The sequence below is a fragment of the Ambystoma mexicanum genome, chromosome 3q, assembly GCF_040938575.1.
Source record: "Ambystoma mexicanum isolate Mex_15411 chromosome 3q, UKY_AmexF1_1, whole genome shotgun sequence".
Lineage (NCBI taxonomy): Eukaryota > Metazoa > Chordata > Amphibia > Caudata > Ambystomatidae > Ambystoma > Ambystoma mexicanum.
The window spans coordinates 1249553319-1249567512 of record NC_090926.1 but is presented as its reverse complement, the minus strand read 5'-3'; the positions used below and the strand labels follow the sequence as shown (position 1 = coordinate 1249567512).

The window sequence follows — 14194 nt, the reverse complement described above, 5'->3', positions numbered from 1 at the left end:
GTCAGACCCTGGGACTAGGCTCAGAAGTAGAGATAACCAAGCCTGTGACTGGGGGGATCAGACCCTGAAACTGTGGCACATGCCACGAGACTGGGGTTCAGATCATGTGAGAAGAAGGCAGACCCTGTCACTGGTGTCAGACCCTGGGACTAGGCTCAGAAGTAGAGATATTCAAGCCTGAGACTGGGGGGTCAGACCTTGAAACTGTGGTACATGCCACGAGTCTGGGCTTCAGATCCTGTGAGAAGAAGGCAGACCCTGCCACTGGGAGTCAGACCCTGGGACTAGGCTCGGAAGTAGAGATAACCAAGCCTGAGACTGGGGGGATCAGACCCTGAAACTGTGGCACATGCCACGAGTCTGGGGTCAGATCCTGTGAGAAGAAGGCAGACCCTGCCACTTGGTGTCAGACCCTGGGACTAGGCTCAGAAGTAGAGATAACCAAGCCTGAGACTGGGGGATGAGACCCTGAAACTGTGGCACATGCCACGAGACTGGGGTTCAGATCATGTGGGAAGAAGGCAGACCCTGCCACTGGTGTCAGACCCTGGGACTAGGCTCAGAAGTAGAGATATTCAAGCCTGAGACTGGGGGGTCAGACCCTGAAACTGTGGTACATGCCACGAGTCTGGGCTTCAGATCCTGTGAGAAGAAGGCAGACCCTGCCACTGGGGTGTCAGACCCTGGGACTAGGCTCAGAAGTAGAGGTAACCAAGCCTGAGACTGGGGGATCGGACCCTGAAAGTAGGGCCATGCCACGAGACTGGGGTTCAGATCCTGTGAGAAGAAGGCAGACCCTGCCACTGAGTATCAGACCCTGGGACTGTGGCACATGCCACGAGACTGGGGTTCAGATCCTGTGAGAAGAAGGCAGACCCTGCCACTGAGTATCAGACCCTGGGACTAGGCTCAGAAGTAGCGATAACCAAGCCTGAGACTGGGGGGTCAGACCGGGAAACTGTGGGACATGCCACGAGACTTGGGTTCAGATCCTGTGAGAAGAAGGCAGACCCTGCCACTGGGAGTCAGACCCTGGGACTAGGCTCAGAAGTAGAGATAACCAAGCCTGAGACTGGGGAGATCAGACTCTGAAACTGTGGCACATGCCACGAGACTGGGGTCAGATCCTGTGAGAGGAAGGCAGACCCATCCACTGGGTGTCAGACCCTTGGACTAGGCTCAGAAGTAGAGATAACCAAGCCTGAGACTGGGGGGATCAGACCCTGAAACTGTGGCACATGCCACGAGACTGGGTCAGATCCTGTGAGAAGAAGGCAGACCCTGCCACTGGGTGTCAGACCCTGGGACTAGGCTCAGAAGTAGAGATAACCAAGCCTGAGAATGGGGGATAAGACCCTGAAACTGTGGCACATGCCACGAGACTGGTGTTCAGATCCTGTGAGAAGAAGGCAGACCTTGCCACTGGGTGTCCGACCCTGGGACTAGGCTATGAAGTAGAGATAACCAAGCCTGAGACTGGGGTTCCGACCCTGAAACTGTGGGACATGCCACAAGTCTGGGCTTCAGATCCTGTGAGAAGAAGGCAGAACCTGCCACTGGGTGTCAGACCCTGGGACTAGGCTCAGAAGTAGAGATAACCAAGCCTGTGACTGGGGGGATCAGACCCTGAAACTGTGGCACATGCCACGAGTCTGGGGTCAGATCCTGTGAGAAGAAGGCAGACCCTGCCACTGGGTGTCAGACCCTGGGACTAGGCTCAGAAGTAGAGATAACCAAGCCTGAGACTGGGGGATGAGACCCTGAAACTGTGGCACATGCCACGAGACTGGGGTTCAGATCATGTGAGAAGAAGGCAGACCCTGTCACTGGTGTCAGACCCTGGGACTAGGCTCAGAAGTAGAGATATTCAAGCCTGAGACTGGGGGGTCAGACCTTGAAACTGTGGTACATGCCACGAGTCTGGGCTTCAGATCCTGTGAGAAGAAGGCAGACCCTGCCACTGGGAGTCAGACCCTGGGACTAGGCTCAGAAGTAGAGATAACCAAGCCTGAGACTGGGGGGATCAGACCCTGAAACTGTGGCACATGCCACGAGACTGTGGTCAGATCCTGTGAGAAGAAGGCAGACCCAGCCACTGGGTGTCAGACCCTGGGACTAGGCTCAGAAGTAGAGATAACCAAGCCTGAGACTGGGGGGATCAGACCCTGAAACTGTGGCACATGCCACGAGACTGGGGTCAGATCCTGTGAGAAGAAGGCAGACCCTGCCACTGGGGTGTCAGACCCTGGGACTAGGCTCAGAAGTAGAGGTAACCAAGCCTGAGACTGGGGGATCGGACCCTGAAAGTAGGGCCATGCCACGAGACTGGGGTTCAGATCCTGTGAAAAGAAGGCAGACCCTGCCACTGAGTATCAGACCCTGGGACTGTGGCACATGCCACGAGACTGGGGTTCAGATCCTGTGAGAAGAAGGCAGACCCTGCCACTGAGTATCAGACCCTGGGACTAGGCTCAGAAGTAGCGATAACCAAGCCTGAGACTGGGGGGTCAGACCGGGAAACTGTGGGACATGCCACGAGACTTGGGTTCAGATCCTGTGAGAAGAAGGCAGACCCTGCCACTGGGAGTCAGACCCTGGGACTAGGCTCAGAAGTAGAGATAACCAAGCCTGAGACTGGGGAGATCAGACTCTGAAACTGTGGCACATGCCACGAGACTGGGGTCAGATCCTGTGAGAGGAAGGCAGACCCATCCACTGGGTGTCAGACCCTGGGACTAGGCTCAGAAGTAGAGATAACCAAGCCTGAGACTGGGGGGATCAGACCCTGAAACTGTGGCACATGCCACGAGACTGGGTCAGATCCTGTGAGAAGAAGGCAGACCCTGCCACTGGGGTGTCAGACCCTGGGACTAGGCTCAGAAGTAGAGGTAACCAAGCCTGAGATGGGGGATCGGACCCTGAAAGTAGGGCCATGCCACGAGACTGGGGTTCAGATCCTGTGAGAAGAAGGCAGACCCTGCCACTGAGTATCAGACCCTGGGACTGTGGCACATGCCACGAGACTGGGGTTCAGATCCTGTGAGAAGAAGGCAGACCCTGCCACTGAGTATCAGACCCTGGGACTAGGCTCAGAAGTAGCGATAACCAAGCCTGAGACTGGGGGGTCAGACCGGGAAACTGTGGGACAAGCCACGAGACTTGGGTTCAGATCCTGTGAGAAGAAGGCAGACCCTGCCACTGGGAGTCAGACCCTGGGACTAGGCTCAGAAGTAGAGATAACCAAGCCTGAGACTGGGGAGATCAGACTCTGAAACTGTGGCACATGCCACGAGACTGGGGTCAGATCCTGTGAGAGGAAGGCAGACCCATCCACTGGGTGTCAGACCCTGGGACTAGGCTCAGAAGTAGAGATAACCAAGCCTGAGACTGGGGGGATCAGACCCTGAAACTGTGGCACATGCCACGAGACTGGGTCAGATCCTGTGAGAAGAAGGCAGACCCTGCCACTGGGTGTCAGACCCTGGGACTAGGCTCAGAAGTAGAGATAACCAAGCCTGAGAATGGGGGATAAGACCCTGAAACTGTGGCACATGCCACGAGACTGGTGTTCAGATCCTGTGAGAAGAAGGCAGACCTTGCCACTGGGTGTCCGACCCTGGGACTAGGCTCAGAAGTAGAGATAACCAAGCCTGAGACTGGGGGTCCGACCCTGAAACTGTGGGACATGCCACAAGTCTGGGCTTCAGATCCTGTGAGAAGAAGGCAGAACCTGCCACTGGGTGTCAGACCCTGGGACTAGGCTCAGAAGTAGAGATAACCAATCCTGTGACTGGGGGGATCAGACCCTGAAACTGTGGCACATGCCACGAGACTGGGGTTCAGATCATGTGAGAAGAAGGCAGACCCTGTCACTGGTGTCAGACCCTGGGACTAGGCTCAGAAGTAGAGATATTCAAGCCTGAGACTGGGGGGTCAGACCTTGAAACTGTGGTACATGCCACGAGTCTGGGCTTCAGATCCTGTGAGAAGAAGGCAGACCCTGCCACTGGGAGTCAGACCCTGGGACTAGGCTCAGAAGTAGAGATAACCAAGCCTGAGACTGGGGGGATCAGACCCTGAAACTGTGGCACATGCCACGAGACTGTGGTCAGATCCTGTGAGAAGAAGGCAGACCCAGCCACTGGGTGTCAGACCCTGGGACTAGGCTCAGAAGTAGAGATAACCAAGCCTGAGACTGGGGGGATCAGACCCTGAAACTGTGGCACATGCCACGAGACTGGGGTCAGATCCTGTGAGAAGAAGGCAGACCCTGCCACTGGGTGCCAGACCCTGGGACTAGGCGCAAAAGTAGAGATAACCAAGCCTGAGAATGGGGGATAAGACCCTGAAACTGTGGCACATGCCACAAGAATGGGGTTCAGATCCTGTGAGGAGAAGGGAGACCCTGCCACTGGGTGTCAGACCCTGAAACTGTGGGACATGCCACAATACTGGGGTTCAGATCCTGTGAGAAGAAGGCAGACCCTGCCACTGGGTGTCAGACCCTGAAACTGTGGGACATGCCACGAGACTGGGGTTTAGATCCTGTGAGAAGAAGGCAGACCCTGCCACTGGGTGTCAGACCCTGAAACTGTGGGACATGCCACGAGACTGGGGTTTAGATCCTGTGAGAAGAAGGCAGACCCTGCCACTGGGTGTCAGACCCTCGGACTAGGCTCAGAAGTAGAGATAACCAAGCCTGAGACTGGGGGATCAGACCCTGAAACTGTGGGACATGCCACGAGACTGGGGTTCAGATCCTGTCAGAAGAAGGGAGACCCTGCCACTGGGTGTCAGACCCTGAAACAGTGGGACATGCCACGAGACTAAGGTTTAGATCCTGTTAGAAGAAGGCAGACCCTGCCACTGGGTGTCAGACCCTCGGACTAGGCTCAGAAGTAGAGATAACCAAGCCTGAGACTGGGGGATCTGACTCTGAAAGTAGGGGCATGCCACGAGACGGGTTCAGATCCTGTGAGAAGAAGGCAGACCCTGTCACTGGGTGTCAGACCCTGGGACTACGCTCAGAAGTAGAGATAAACAAGCCTGAGACTGGGGGGGGGATCAGAACCTGAAACTGTGGGACATGCCACGAGACTGGGGTCAGTTCCTGTGAGAAGAAGGCAGACCCTGCCACTGGGTGTCAGACCCTGAAACTGTGGCACATGATGATGACAGGTTATTTATAACGCGCTTAATCCCCAGAGGTTTCTAAGCGCGGATCCGGGGATCGAACCTGTGTTGCTCCGTGTCGTCTTGCTTCCAAGACAAGCACGTTGCCGCTGAGCTATCCTCCCGAGACATGCCACGAGACTGGGGTTCAGATCCTGTGAGAAGAAGGCAGACCCTGCCACTGGGTGTCAGACCCTGGGACTAGGCTCAGAAGTAGAGATAACCAAGTCTGAGACTGGGGGATCAGACCCTGAAAGTAGGGCCATGCCACGAGACTGGGGTTCAGATCCTGTGAGAAGAAGGCAGACCCTGGGACTGGGTGTCAGACCCCGGGACTAGGCTCAGAAGTAGAGATAACCAAGCCTGAGACTGGGGGGATCAGACCCTGAAACTGTGGGACATGCCACGAGACTGGGGTTCAGATCCTGTGAGAAGAAGGCAAACCCTGCACATGCCACGAGACTGGGGTTCAGATCCTGTGAGAAGAAGGCAGACCCTGCCACTGGGTGTCAGACCCTGGGACTAGGCTCAGAAGTAGAGATAACCAAGCCTGAGACTGGGGGCTCAGACCCTGAAACTGTGGGACATGCCACGAGTCTGGGCTTCAGATCCTGTGAGAAGAAGGCAGACCCTGCCACTGGGTGTCAGACCCTGGGACTAGGCTCAGAAGTAGACCCTGGGACCAGGCTCAGAAGTAGAGATAAACAAGCCTGAGACTGGGGGATCAGAACCTGAAACTGTGGCACATGCCACGAGACTGGGGTTCAGATCCTGTGAAAAGAAGGCAGACCCTGCCACTGGGTGTCAGACCCTGGGACTAGGCTCAGAAGTAGAGATAACCAAGCCTGAGACTGGGGATCAGACCCTGAAACTGTGGGACATGCCTCTAGACTGGGGTCAGATCCTGTGAGAAGAAGGCAGACCCTGCCACTGGGTGTCGGACCCTGGGACTAGGCTCAGAAGTAGAGATAACCAAGCCTGAGACTGGGGGATCAGACCCTGAAACTGTGGCACATGCCATGAGACTGGGGTCAGATCCTGTGAGAAGAAGGCAGACCCTGCCACTGGGTGTCAGACCCTGGGACTTGGCTCAGAAGTAGAGATAACCAAGCCTGAGAATTGGGGATCAGACCCTGAAACTGTGGGACATGCCACGAGACTGGGGTTCAGATCCTGTGAGAAGAAGGCAGACCTTGCCACTGGATGTCCGACCCTGGGACTAGGCTCAGAAGTACAGATAACCAAGCCTGAGACTGGGGGATCAGACCCTGAAACTGTGGGACATGCCACGAGACAGGGGTTCAGATCCTGTGAGAAGAGGGGAGACCCTGCCACTGGGTGTCAGACCCTGAAACTGTGGGACATGCCACGAGACTGGGGTTCAGATCCTGTGAGAAGAAGGCCGACCCTGCCACTGGGTGTCAGACCCTGAAACTGTGGGACATGCCACAAGACTGGGGTTTAGATCCTGTGAGAAGAAGGCAGACCCTGCCACTGGGTGTCAGACCCTGAAACTGTGGGACATGCCACGAGACTGGGGTTCAGATCCTGTGAGAAGAAGGGAGACCCTGTCACTGGGTGTCAGACCCTGAAACTGTGGGACATGCCACGAGACTAGGGTTTAGATCCTGTGAGAAGAAGGCAGACCCTGCCACTGGGTGTCATACCCTCGGACTAGGCTCAGAAGTAGAGATAACCAAGCCGGAGACTGGGGGATCAGACCCTGAAAGTAGGGGCATGCCACGAGACGGGTTCAGATCCTGTGAGAAGAAGGCAGACCCTGCCACTGGGTGTCAGACCTTGGGACTAGGCTCAGAAGAAGAGATAACCATGCCTGAGACTGGGGGATCAGACCCTGAAACTGTGGCACATGCCACTAGACTGGGGTTCAGATCCTGTGAGAAGAAGGGAGACCCTGCCACTGAGTGTCAGACCCTGGGACTAGGCTCAGAAGTAGAGATAACCAAGCCTGAGACTGGGGGATCAGACCCTGAAACTGTGGCACATGCCACAAGACTGGGGTTCAGATCCTGTGAGAAGAAGGGAGACCCTGCCACTGGGTGTCAGACCCTGGGACTAGGCTCAGAAGTAGAGATAACCAAGCCTGAGACTGGGGGATGAGACCCTGAAACTGTGGCACATGGCACAAGACTGGGGTTCAGATCCCGTGAGAAGAAGGCAGACCCTGAGACTGAGGGATGAGACCCTGAAACTGTGGGACATGCCACGAGACTGGGGTTCAGATCCTGTGAGAAGAAGGCAGACCCTGCCACTGGGTGTCAGACCCTGGGACTAGGCTCAGAAGTAGAGATAACAAAACCTGAGACTAGGGGATGAGACCCTGAAACTGTGGCACATGCCACGAGACTGGGGTTCAGATCCTGTGAGAAGAAGGCAGACCCTGCCACTGGGTGTCAGACCCTGGGACTAGGCTCAGAAGTAGAGATAACCAAGCCTGAGACTGGGGGCTCAGCCCCTGAAACTGTGGGACATGCCACGAGTCTGGGCTTCAGATCCTGTGAGAAGAAGGCAGACCCTGCCACTGGGTGTCAGACCCTGGGACTAGGCTCAGAAGTAGAGATAACCAAACCTGAGACTAGGGGATGAGACCCTGAAACTGTGGCAAATGCCACGAGATTGGCGTTCAGATCCTGTGAGAAGAAGGCAGACCCTGCCACTGGGTGTCAGACCCTGGGACTAGGCTCAGAAGTAGAGATAACCAAGCCTGAGACTAGGGGTCCGACCCTGAAACTGTGGGACATGCCACGAGTCTGGGCTTCAGATCCTGTGAGAAGAAGGCAGACCCTTCCACTGGGTGTCAGACCCTGGGACTAGGCTCAGAAGTAGAGATAACCAAGCCTGAGACTGGGGGGATCAGACCCTGAAACTGTGGCACATGCCACGAGTCTGGGGTCAGATCCTGTGAGAAGAAGGCAGACCCTGCCACTGGGTGTCAGACCCTGGGACTAGGCTCAGAAGTAGAGATAACCAAGCCTGAGACTGGGGGATGAGACCCTGAAACTGTGGCACATGCCACGAGACTGGGGTTCAGATCATGTGGGAAGAAGGCAGACCCTGCCACTGGTGTCAGACCCTGGGACTAGGCTCAGAAGTAGAGATAACCAAGCCTGAGACTGGGGGGATCAGACCCTGAAACTGTGGTACATGCCACGAGTCTGGGGTCAGATCCTGTGAGAAGAAGGCAGACCCTGCCACTGGGTGTCAGACCCTGGGACTAGGCTCAGAAGTAGAGATAACCAAGCCTGAGACTGGGGGATGAGACCCTGAAACTGTGGCACATGCCACGAGACTGGGCTTCAGATCCTGTGAGAAGAAGGGAGACCCTGCCACTGAGTGTCAGACCCTGGGACTAGGCTCAGAAGTAGAGATAACCAATCCTGAGACTGGGGGATCAGACCCTGAAAGTAGGGGCATGCCACGAGACGGGTTCAGATACTGTGAGAAGAAGGCAGACCCTGCCACTGGGTGTCAGACCCTAGGACTAGGCTCAGAAGTAGAGATAACCATGCCTGAGACTGGGGGATCAGACCCTGAAACTGTGGCACATGCCATGAGACTGGGGTTCAGATCCTGGGAAAAGAAGGGAGACCCTGCCACTGGGTGTCAGACCCTGGGACTAGGCTCAGAAGTAGAGATAACCAAGCCTGAGACTGGGGGATCAGACCCTGAAACTGTGGCACATGCCACGAGACTGGGGTTCAGATCCTGTGAGAAGAAGGGAGACCCTGCCACTAGGTGTCAGACCCTGGGACTAGGCTCAGAAGTAGAGATAACCAAGCCTGAGACTGGGGGATGAGACCCTGAAACTGTGGCACATGGCACAAGACTGGGGTTCAGATCCTGTGAGAAGAAGGCAGACCCTGAGACTGGGGGATGAGACCCTGAAACTGTGGGACATGCCACGAGACTGGGGTTCAGATCATGTGAGAAGAAGGCAGACCCTGCCACTGGGTGTCAGACCCTGGGACTAGGCTCAGAAGTAGAGATAACCAAGCCTGAGACTGGGGGGATCAGACCCTGAAACTGTGGCACATGCCACGAGTCTGGGCTTCAGATCCTGTGAGAAGAAGGCAGACCCTGCCACTGGGTGTCAGACCCTGGGACTAGGCTCAGAAGTAGAGATAACCAAGCCTGAGACTGGGGGCTCAGACCCTGAAACTGTGGGACATGCCACGAGTCTGGGCTTCAGATCCTGTGAGAAGAAGGCAGACCCTGCCACTGGGTGTCAGACCCTGGGACTAGGCTCAGAAGTAGAGATAACCAAACCTGAGACTAGGGGATGAGACCCTGAAACTGTGGCACATGCCACGAGACTGGGGTTTAGATCCTGTGAGAAGAAGGCAGACCATGCCACTGGGTGTCAGACCCTGAAACTGTGGGACATGCCACGAGACTGGGGTTCAGATCCTGTGAGAAGAAGGGAGACCCTGTCACTGGGTGTCAGACCCTGAAACTGTGGGACATGCCACGAGACTGGGGTTTAGATCCTGTGAGAAGAAGGCACACCCTGCCACTGGGTGTCAGACCCTCGGACTAGGCTCAGAAGTAGAGATAACCATGCCTGAGACTGGGGGATCAGACCCTGAAACTGTGGCACATGCCACGAGACTGGGGTTCAGATCCTGTGAGAAGAAGGGAGACCCTGCCACTGAGTGTCAGACCCTGGGACTAGGCTCAGAAGTAGAGATAACCAAGCCTGAGACTGGGGGATCAGACCCTGAAAGTAGGGGCATGCCACGAGACGGGTTCAGATCCTGTGAGAAGAAGGCAGACCCTGCCACTGGGTGTCAGACCCTGGGACTAGGCTCAGAAGTAGAGATAACCATGCCTGAGACTGGGGGATCAGACCCTGAAACTGTGGCACATGCCATGAGACTGGGGTACAGATCCTGGGAAAAGAAGGGAGACCCTGCCACTGGGTGTCAGACCCTGGGACTAGGCTCAGAAGTACAGATAACCAAGCCTGAGACTGGGGGATCAGACCCTGAAACTGTGGCACATGCCACGAGACTGGGGTTCAGATCCTGTGAGAAGAAGGCAGACCCTGCCACTGGGTGTCAGACCCTGGGACTAGGCTCAGAAGTAGAGATAACCAAGCCTGAGACTAGGGGTCCGACCCTGAAACTGTGGGACATGCCACGAGTCTGGGCTTCAGATCCTGTGAGAAGAAGGCAGACCCTGCCACTGGGTGTCAGACCCTGGGACTAGGCTCGGAAGTAGAGATAACCAAGCCTGAGACTGGGGGGATCAGACCCTGAAACTGTGGCACATGCCACGAGTCTGGGGTCAGATCCTGTGAGAAGAAGGCAGACCCTGCCACTTGGTGTCAGACCCTGGGACTAGGCTCAGAAGTAGAGATAACCAAGCCTGAGACTGGGGGATGAGACCCTGAAACTGTGGCACATGCCACGAGACTGGGGTTCAGATCATGTGGGAAGAAGGCAGACCCTGCCACTGGTGTCAGACACTGGGACTAGGCTCAGAAGTAGAGATATTCAAGCCTGAGACTGGGGGGTCAGACCCTGAAACTGTGGTACATGCCACGAGTCTGGGCTTCAGATCCTGTGAGAAGAAGGCAGACCCTGCCACTGGGGTGTCAGACCCTGGGACTAGGCTCAGAAGTAGAGGTAACCAAGCCTGAGACTGGGGGATCGGACCCTGAAAGTAGGGCCATGCCACGAGACTGGGGTTCAGATCCTGTGAGAAGAAGGCAGACCCTGCCACTGAGTATCAGACCCTGGGACTGTGGCACATGCCACGAGACTGGGGTTCAGATCCTGTGAGAAGAAGGCAGACCCTGCCACTGAGTATCAGACCCTGGGACTAGGCTCAGAAGTAGCGATAACCAAGCCTGAGACTGGGGGGTCAGACCGGGAAACTGTGGGACATGCCACGAGACTTGGGTTCAGATCCTGTGAGAAGAAGGCAGACCCTGCCACTGGGAGTCAGACCCTGGGACTAGGCTCAGAAGTAGAGATAACCAAGCCTGAGACTGGGGAGATCAGACTCTGAAACTGTGGCACATGCCACGAGACTGGGGTCAGATCCTGTGAGAGGAAGGCAGACCCATCCACTGGGTGTCAGACCCTGGGACTAGGCTCAGAAGTAGAGATAACCAAGCCTGAGACTGGGGGGATCAGACCCTGAAACTGTGGCACATGCCACGAGACTGGGTCAGATCCTGTGAGAAGAAGGCAGACCCTGCCACTGGGTGTCAGACCCTGGGACTAGGCTCAGAAGTAGAGATAACCAAGCCTGAGAATGGGGGATAAGACCCTGAAACTGTGGCACATGCCACGAGACTGGTGTTCAGATCCTGTGAGAAGAAGGCAGACCTTGCCACTGGGTGTCCGACCCTGGGACTAGGCTCAGAAGTAGAGATAACCAAGCCTGAGACTGGGGGTCCGACCCTGAAACTGTGGGACATGCCACAAGTCTGGGCTTCAGATCCTGTGAGAAGAAGGCAGAACCTGCCACTGGGTGTCAGACCCTGGGACTAGGCTCAGAAGTAGAGATAACCAAGCCTGTGACTGGGGGGATCAGACCCTGAAACTGTGGCACATGCCACGAGTCTGGGGTCAGATCCTGTGAGAAGAAGGCAGACCCTGCCACTGGGTGTCAGACCCTGGGACTAGGCTCAGAAGTAGAGATAACCAAGCCTGAGACTGGGGGATGAGACCCTGAAACTGTGACACATGCCACGAGACTGGGGTTCAGATCATGTGAGAAGAAGGCAGACCCTGTCACTGGTGTCAGACCCTGGGACTGGGCTCAGAAGTAGAGATATTCAAGCCTGAGACTGGGGGGTCAGACCTTGAAACTGTGGTACATGCCACGAGTCTGGGCTTCAGATCCTGTGAGAAGAAGGCAGACCCTGCCACTGGGAGTCAGACCCTGGGACTAGGCTCAGAAGTAGAGATAACCAAGCCTGAGACTGGGGGGATCAGACCCTGAAACTGTGGCACATGCCACGAGACTGTGGTCAGATCCTGTGAGAAGAAGGCAGACCCAGCCACTGGGTGTCAGACCCTGGGACTAGGCTCAGAAGTAGAGATAACCAAGCCTGAGACTGGGGGGATCAGACCCTGAAACTGTGGCACATGCCACGAGACTGGGGTCAGATCCTGTGAGAAGAAGGCAGACCCTGCCACTGGGGTGTCAGACCCTGGGACTAGGCTCAGAAGTAGAGGTAACCAAGCCTGAGACTGGGGGATCGGACCCTGAAAGTAGGGCCATGCCACGAGACTGGGGTTCAGATCCTGTGAAAAGAAGGCAGACCCTGCCACTGAGTATCAGACCCTGGGACTGTGGCACATGCCACGAGACTGGGGTTCAGATCCTGTGAGAAGAAGGCAGACCCTGCCACTGAGTATCAGACCCTGGGACTAGGCTCAGAAGTAGCGATAACCAAGCCTGAGACTGGGGGGTCAGACCGGGAAACTGTGGGACATGCCACGAGACTTGGGTTCAGATCCTGTGAGAAGAAGGCAGACCCTGCCACTGGGAGTCAGACCCTGGGACTAGGCTCAGAAGTAGAGATAACCAAGCCTGAGACTGGGGAGATCAGACTCTGAAACTGTGGCACATGCCACGAGACTGGGGTCAGATCCTGTGAGAGGAAGGCAGACCCATCCACTGGGTGTCAGACCCTGGGACTAGGCTCAGAAGTAGAGATAACCAAGCCTGAGACTGGGGGGATCAGACCCTGAAACTGTGGCACATGCCACGAGACTGGGTCAGATCCTGTGAGAAGAAGGCAGACCCTGCCACTGGTGTGTCAGACCCTGGGACTAGGCTCAGAAGTAGAGGTAACCAAGCCTGAGATGGGGGATCGGACCCTGAAAGTAGGGCCATGCCACGAGACTGGGGTTCAGATCCTGTGAGAAGAAGGCAGACCCTGCCACTGAGTATCAGACCCTGGGACTGTGGCACATGCCACGAGACTGGGGTTCAGATCCTGTGAGAAGAAGGCAGACCCTGCCACTGAGTATCAGACCCTGGGACTAGGCTCAGAAGTAGCGATAACCAAGCCTGAGACTGGGGGGTCAGACCGGGAAACTGTGGGACATGCCACGAGACTTGGGTTCAGATCCTGTGAGAAGAAGGCAGACCCTGCCACTGGGAGTCAGACCCTGGGACTAGGCTCAGAAGTAGAGATAACCAAGCCTGAGACTGGGGAGATCAGACTCTGAAACTGTGGCACATGCCACGAGACTGGGGTCAGATCCTGTGAGAGGAAGGCAGAGCCATCCACTGGGTGTCAGACCCTGGGACTAGGCTCAGAAGTAGAGATAACCAAGCCTGAGACTGGGGGGATCAGACCCTGAAACTGTGGCACATGCCACGAGACTGGGTCAGATCCTGTGAGAAGAAGGCAGACCCTGCCACTGGGTGTCAGACCCTGGGACTAGGCTCAGAAGTAGAGATAACCAAGCCTGAGAATGGGGGATAAGACCCTGAAACTGTGGCACATGCCACGAGACTGGTGTTCAGATCCTGTGAGAAGAAGGCAGACCTTGCCACTGGGTGTCCGACCCTGGGACTAGGCTCAGAAGTAGAGATAACCAAGCCTGAGACTGGGGGTCCGACCCTGAAACTGTGGGACATGCCACAAGTCTGGGCTTCAGATCCTGTGAGAAGAAGGCAGAACCTGCCACTGGGTGTCAGACCCTGGGACTAGGCTCAGAAGTAGAGATAACCAAGCCTGTGACTGGGGGGATCAGACCCTGAAACTGTGGCACATGCCACGAGACTGGGGTTCAGATCATGTGAGAAGAAGGCAGACCCTGTCACTGGTGTCAGACCCTGGGACTAGGCTCAGAAGTAGAGATATTCAAGCCTGAGACTGGGGGGGTCAGACCTTGAAACTGTGGTACATGCCACGAGTCTGGGCTTCAGATCCTGTGAGAAGAAGGCAGACCCTGCCACTGGGAGTCAGACCCTGGGACTAGGCTCAGAAGTAGAGATAACCAAGCCTGAGACTGGGGGGATCAGACCCTGA

At 55.9% G+C, this 14194-nt stretch overlaps 1 protein-coding gene across 2 annotated transcripts in view; it reads left to right on the top strand.

Annotated features, from left to right (window-relative positions):
- Positions 1 to 14194, top strand: part of TSPAN16 (tetraspanin 16) — a 271648-nt gene that overhangs the window by 157363 nt on the left and 100091 nt on the right. The window lies entirely within an intron of this gene.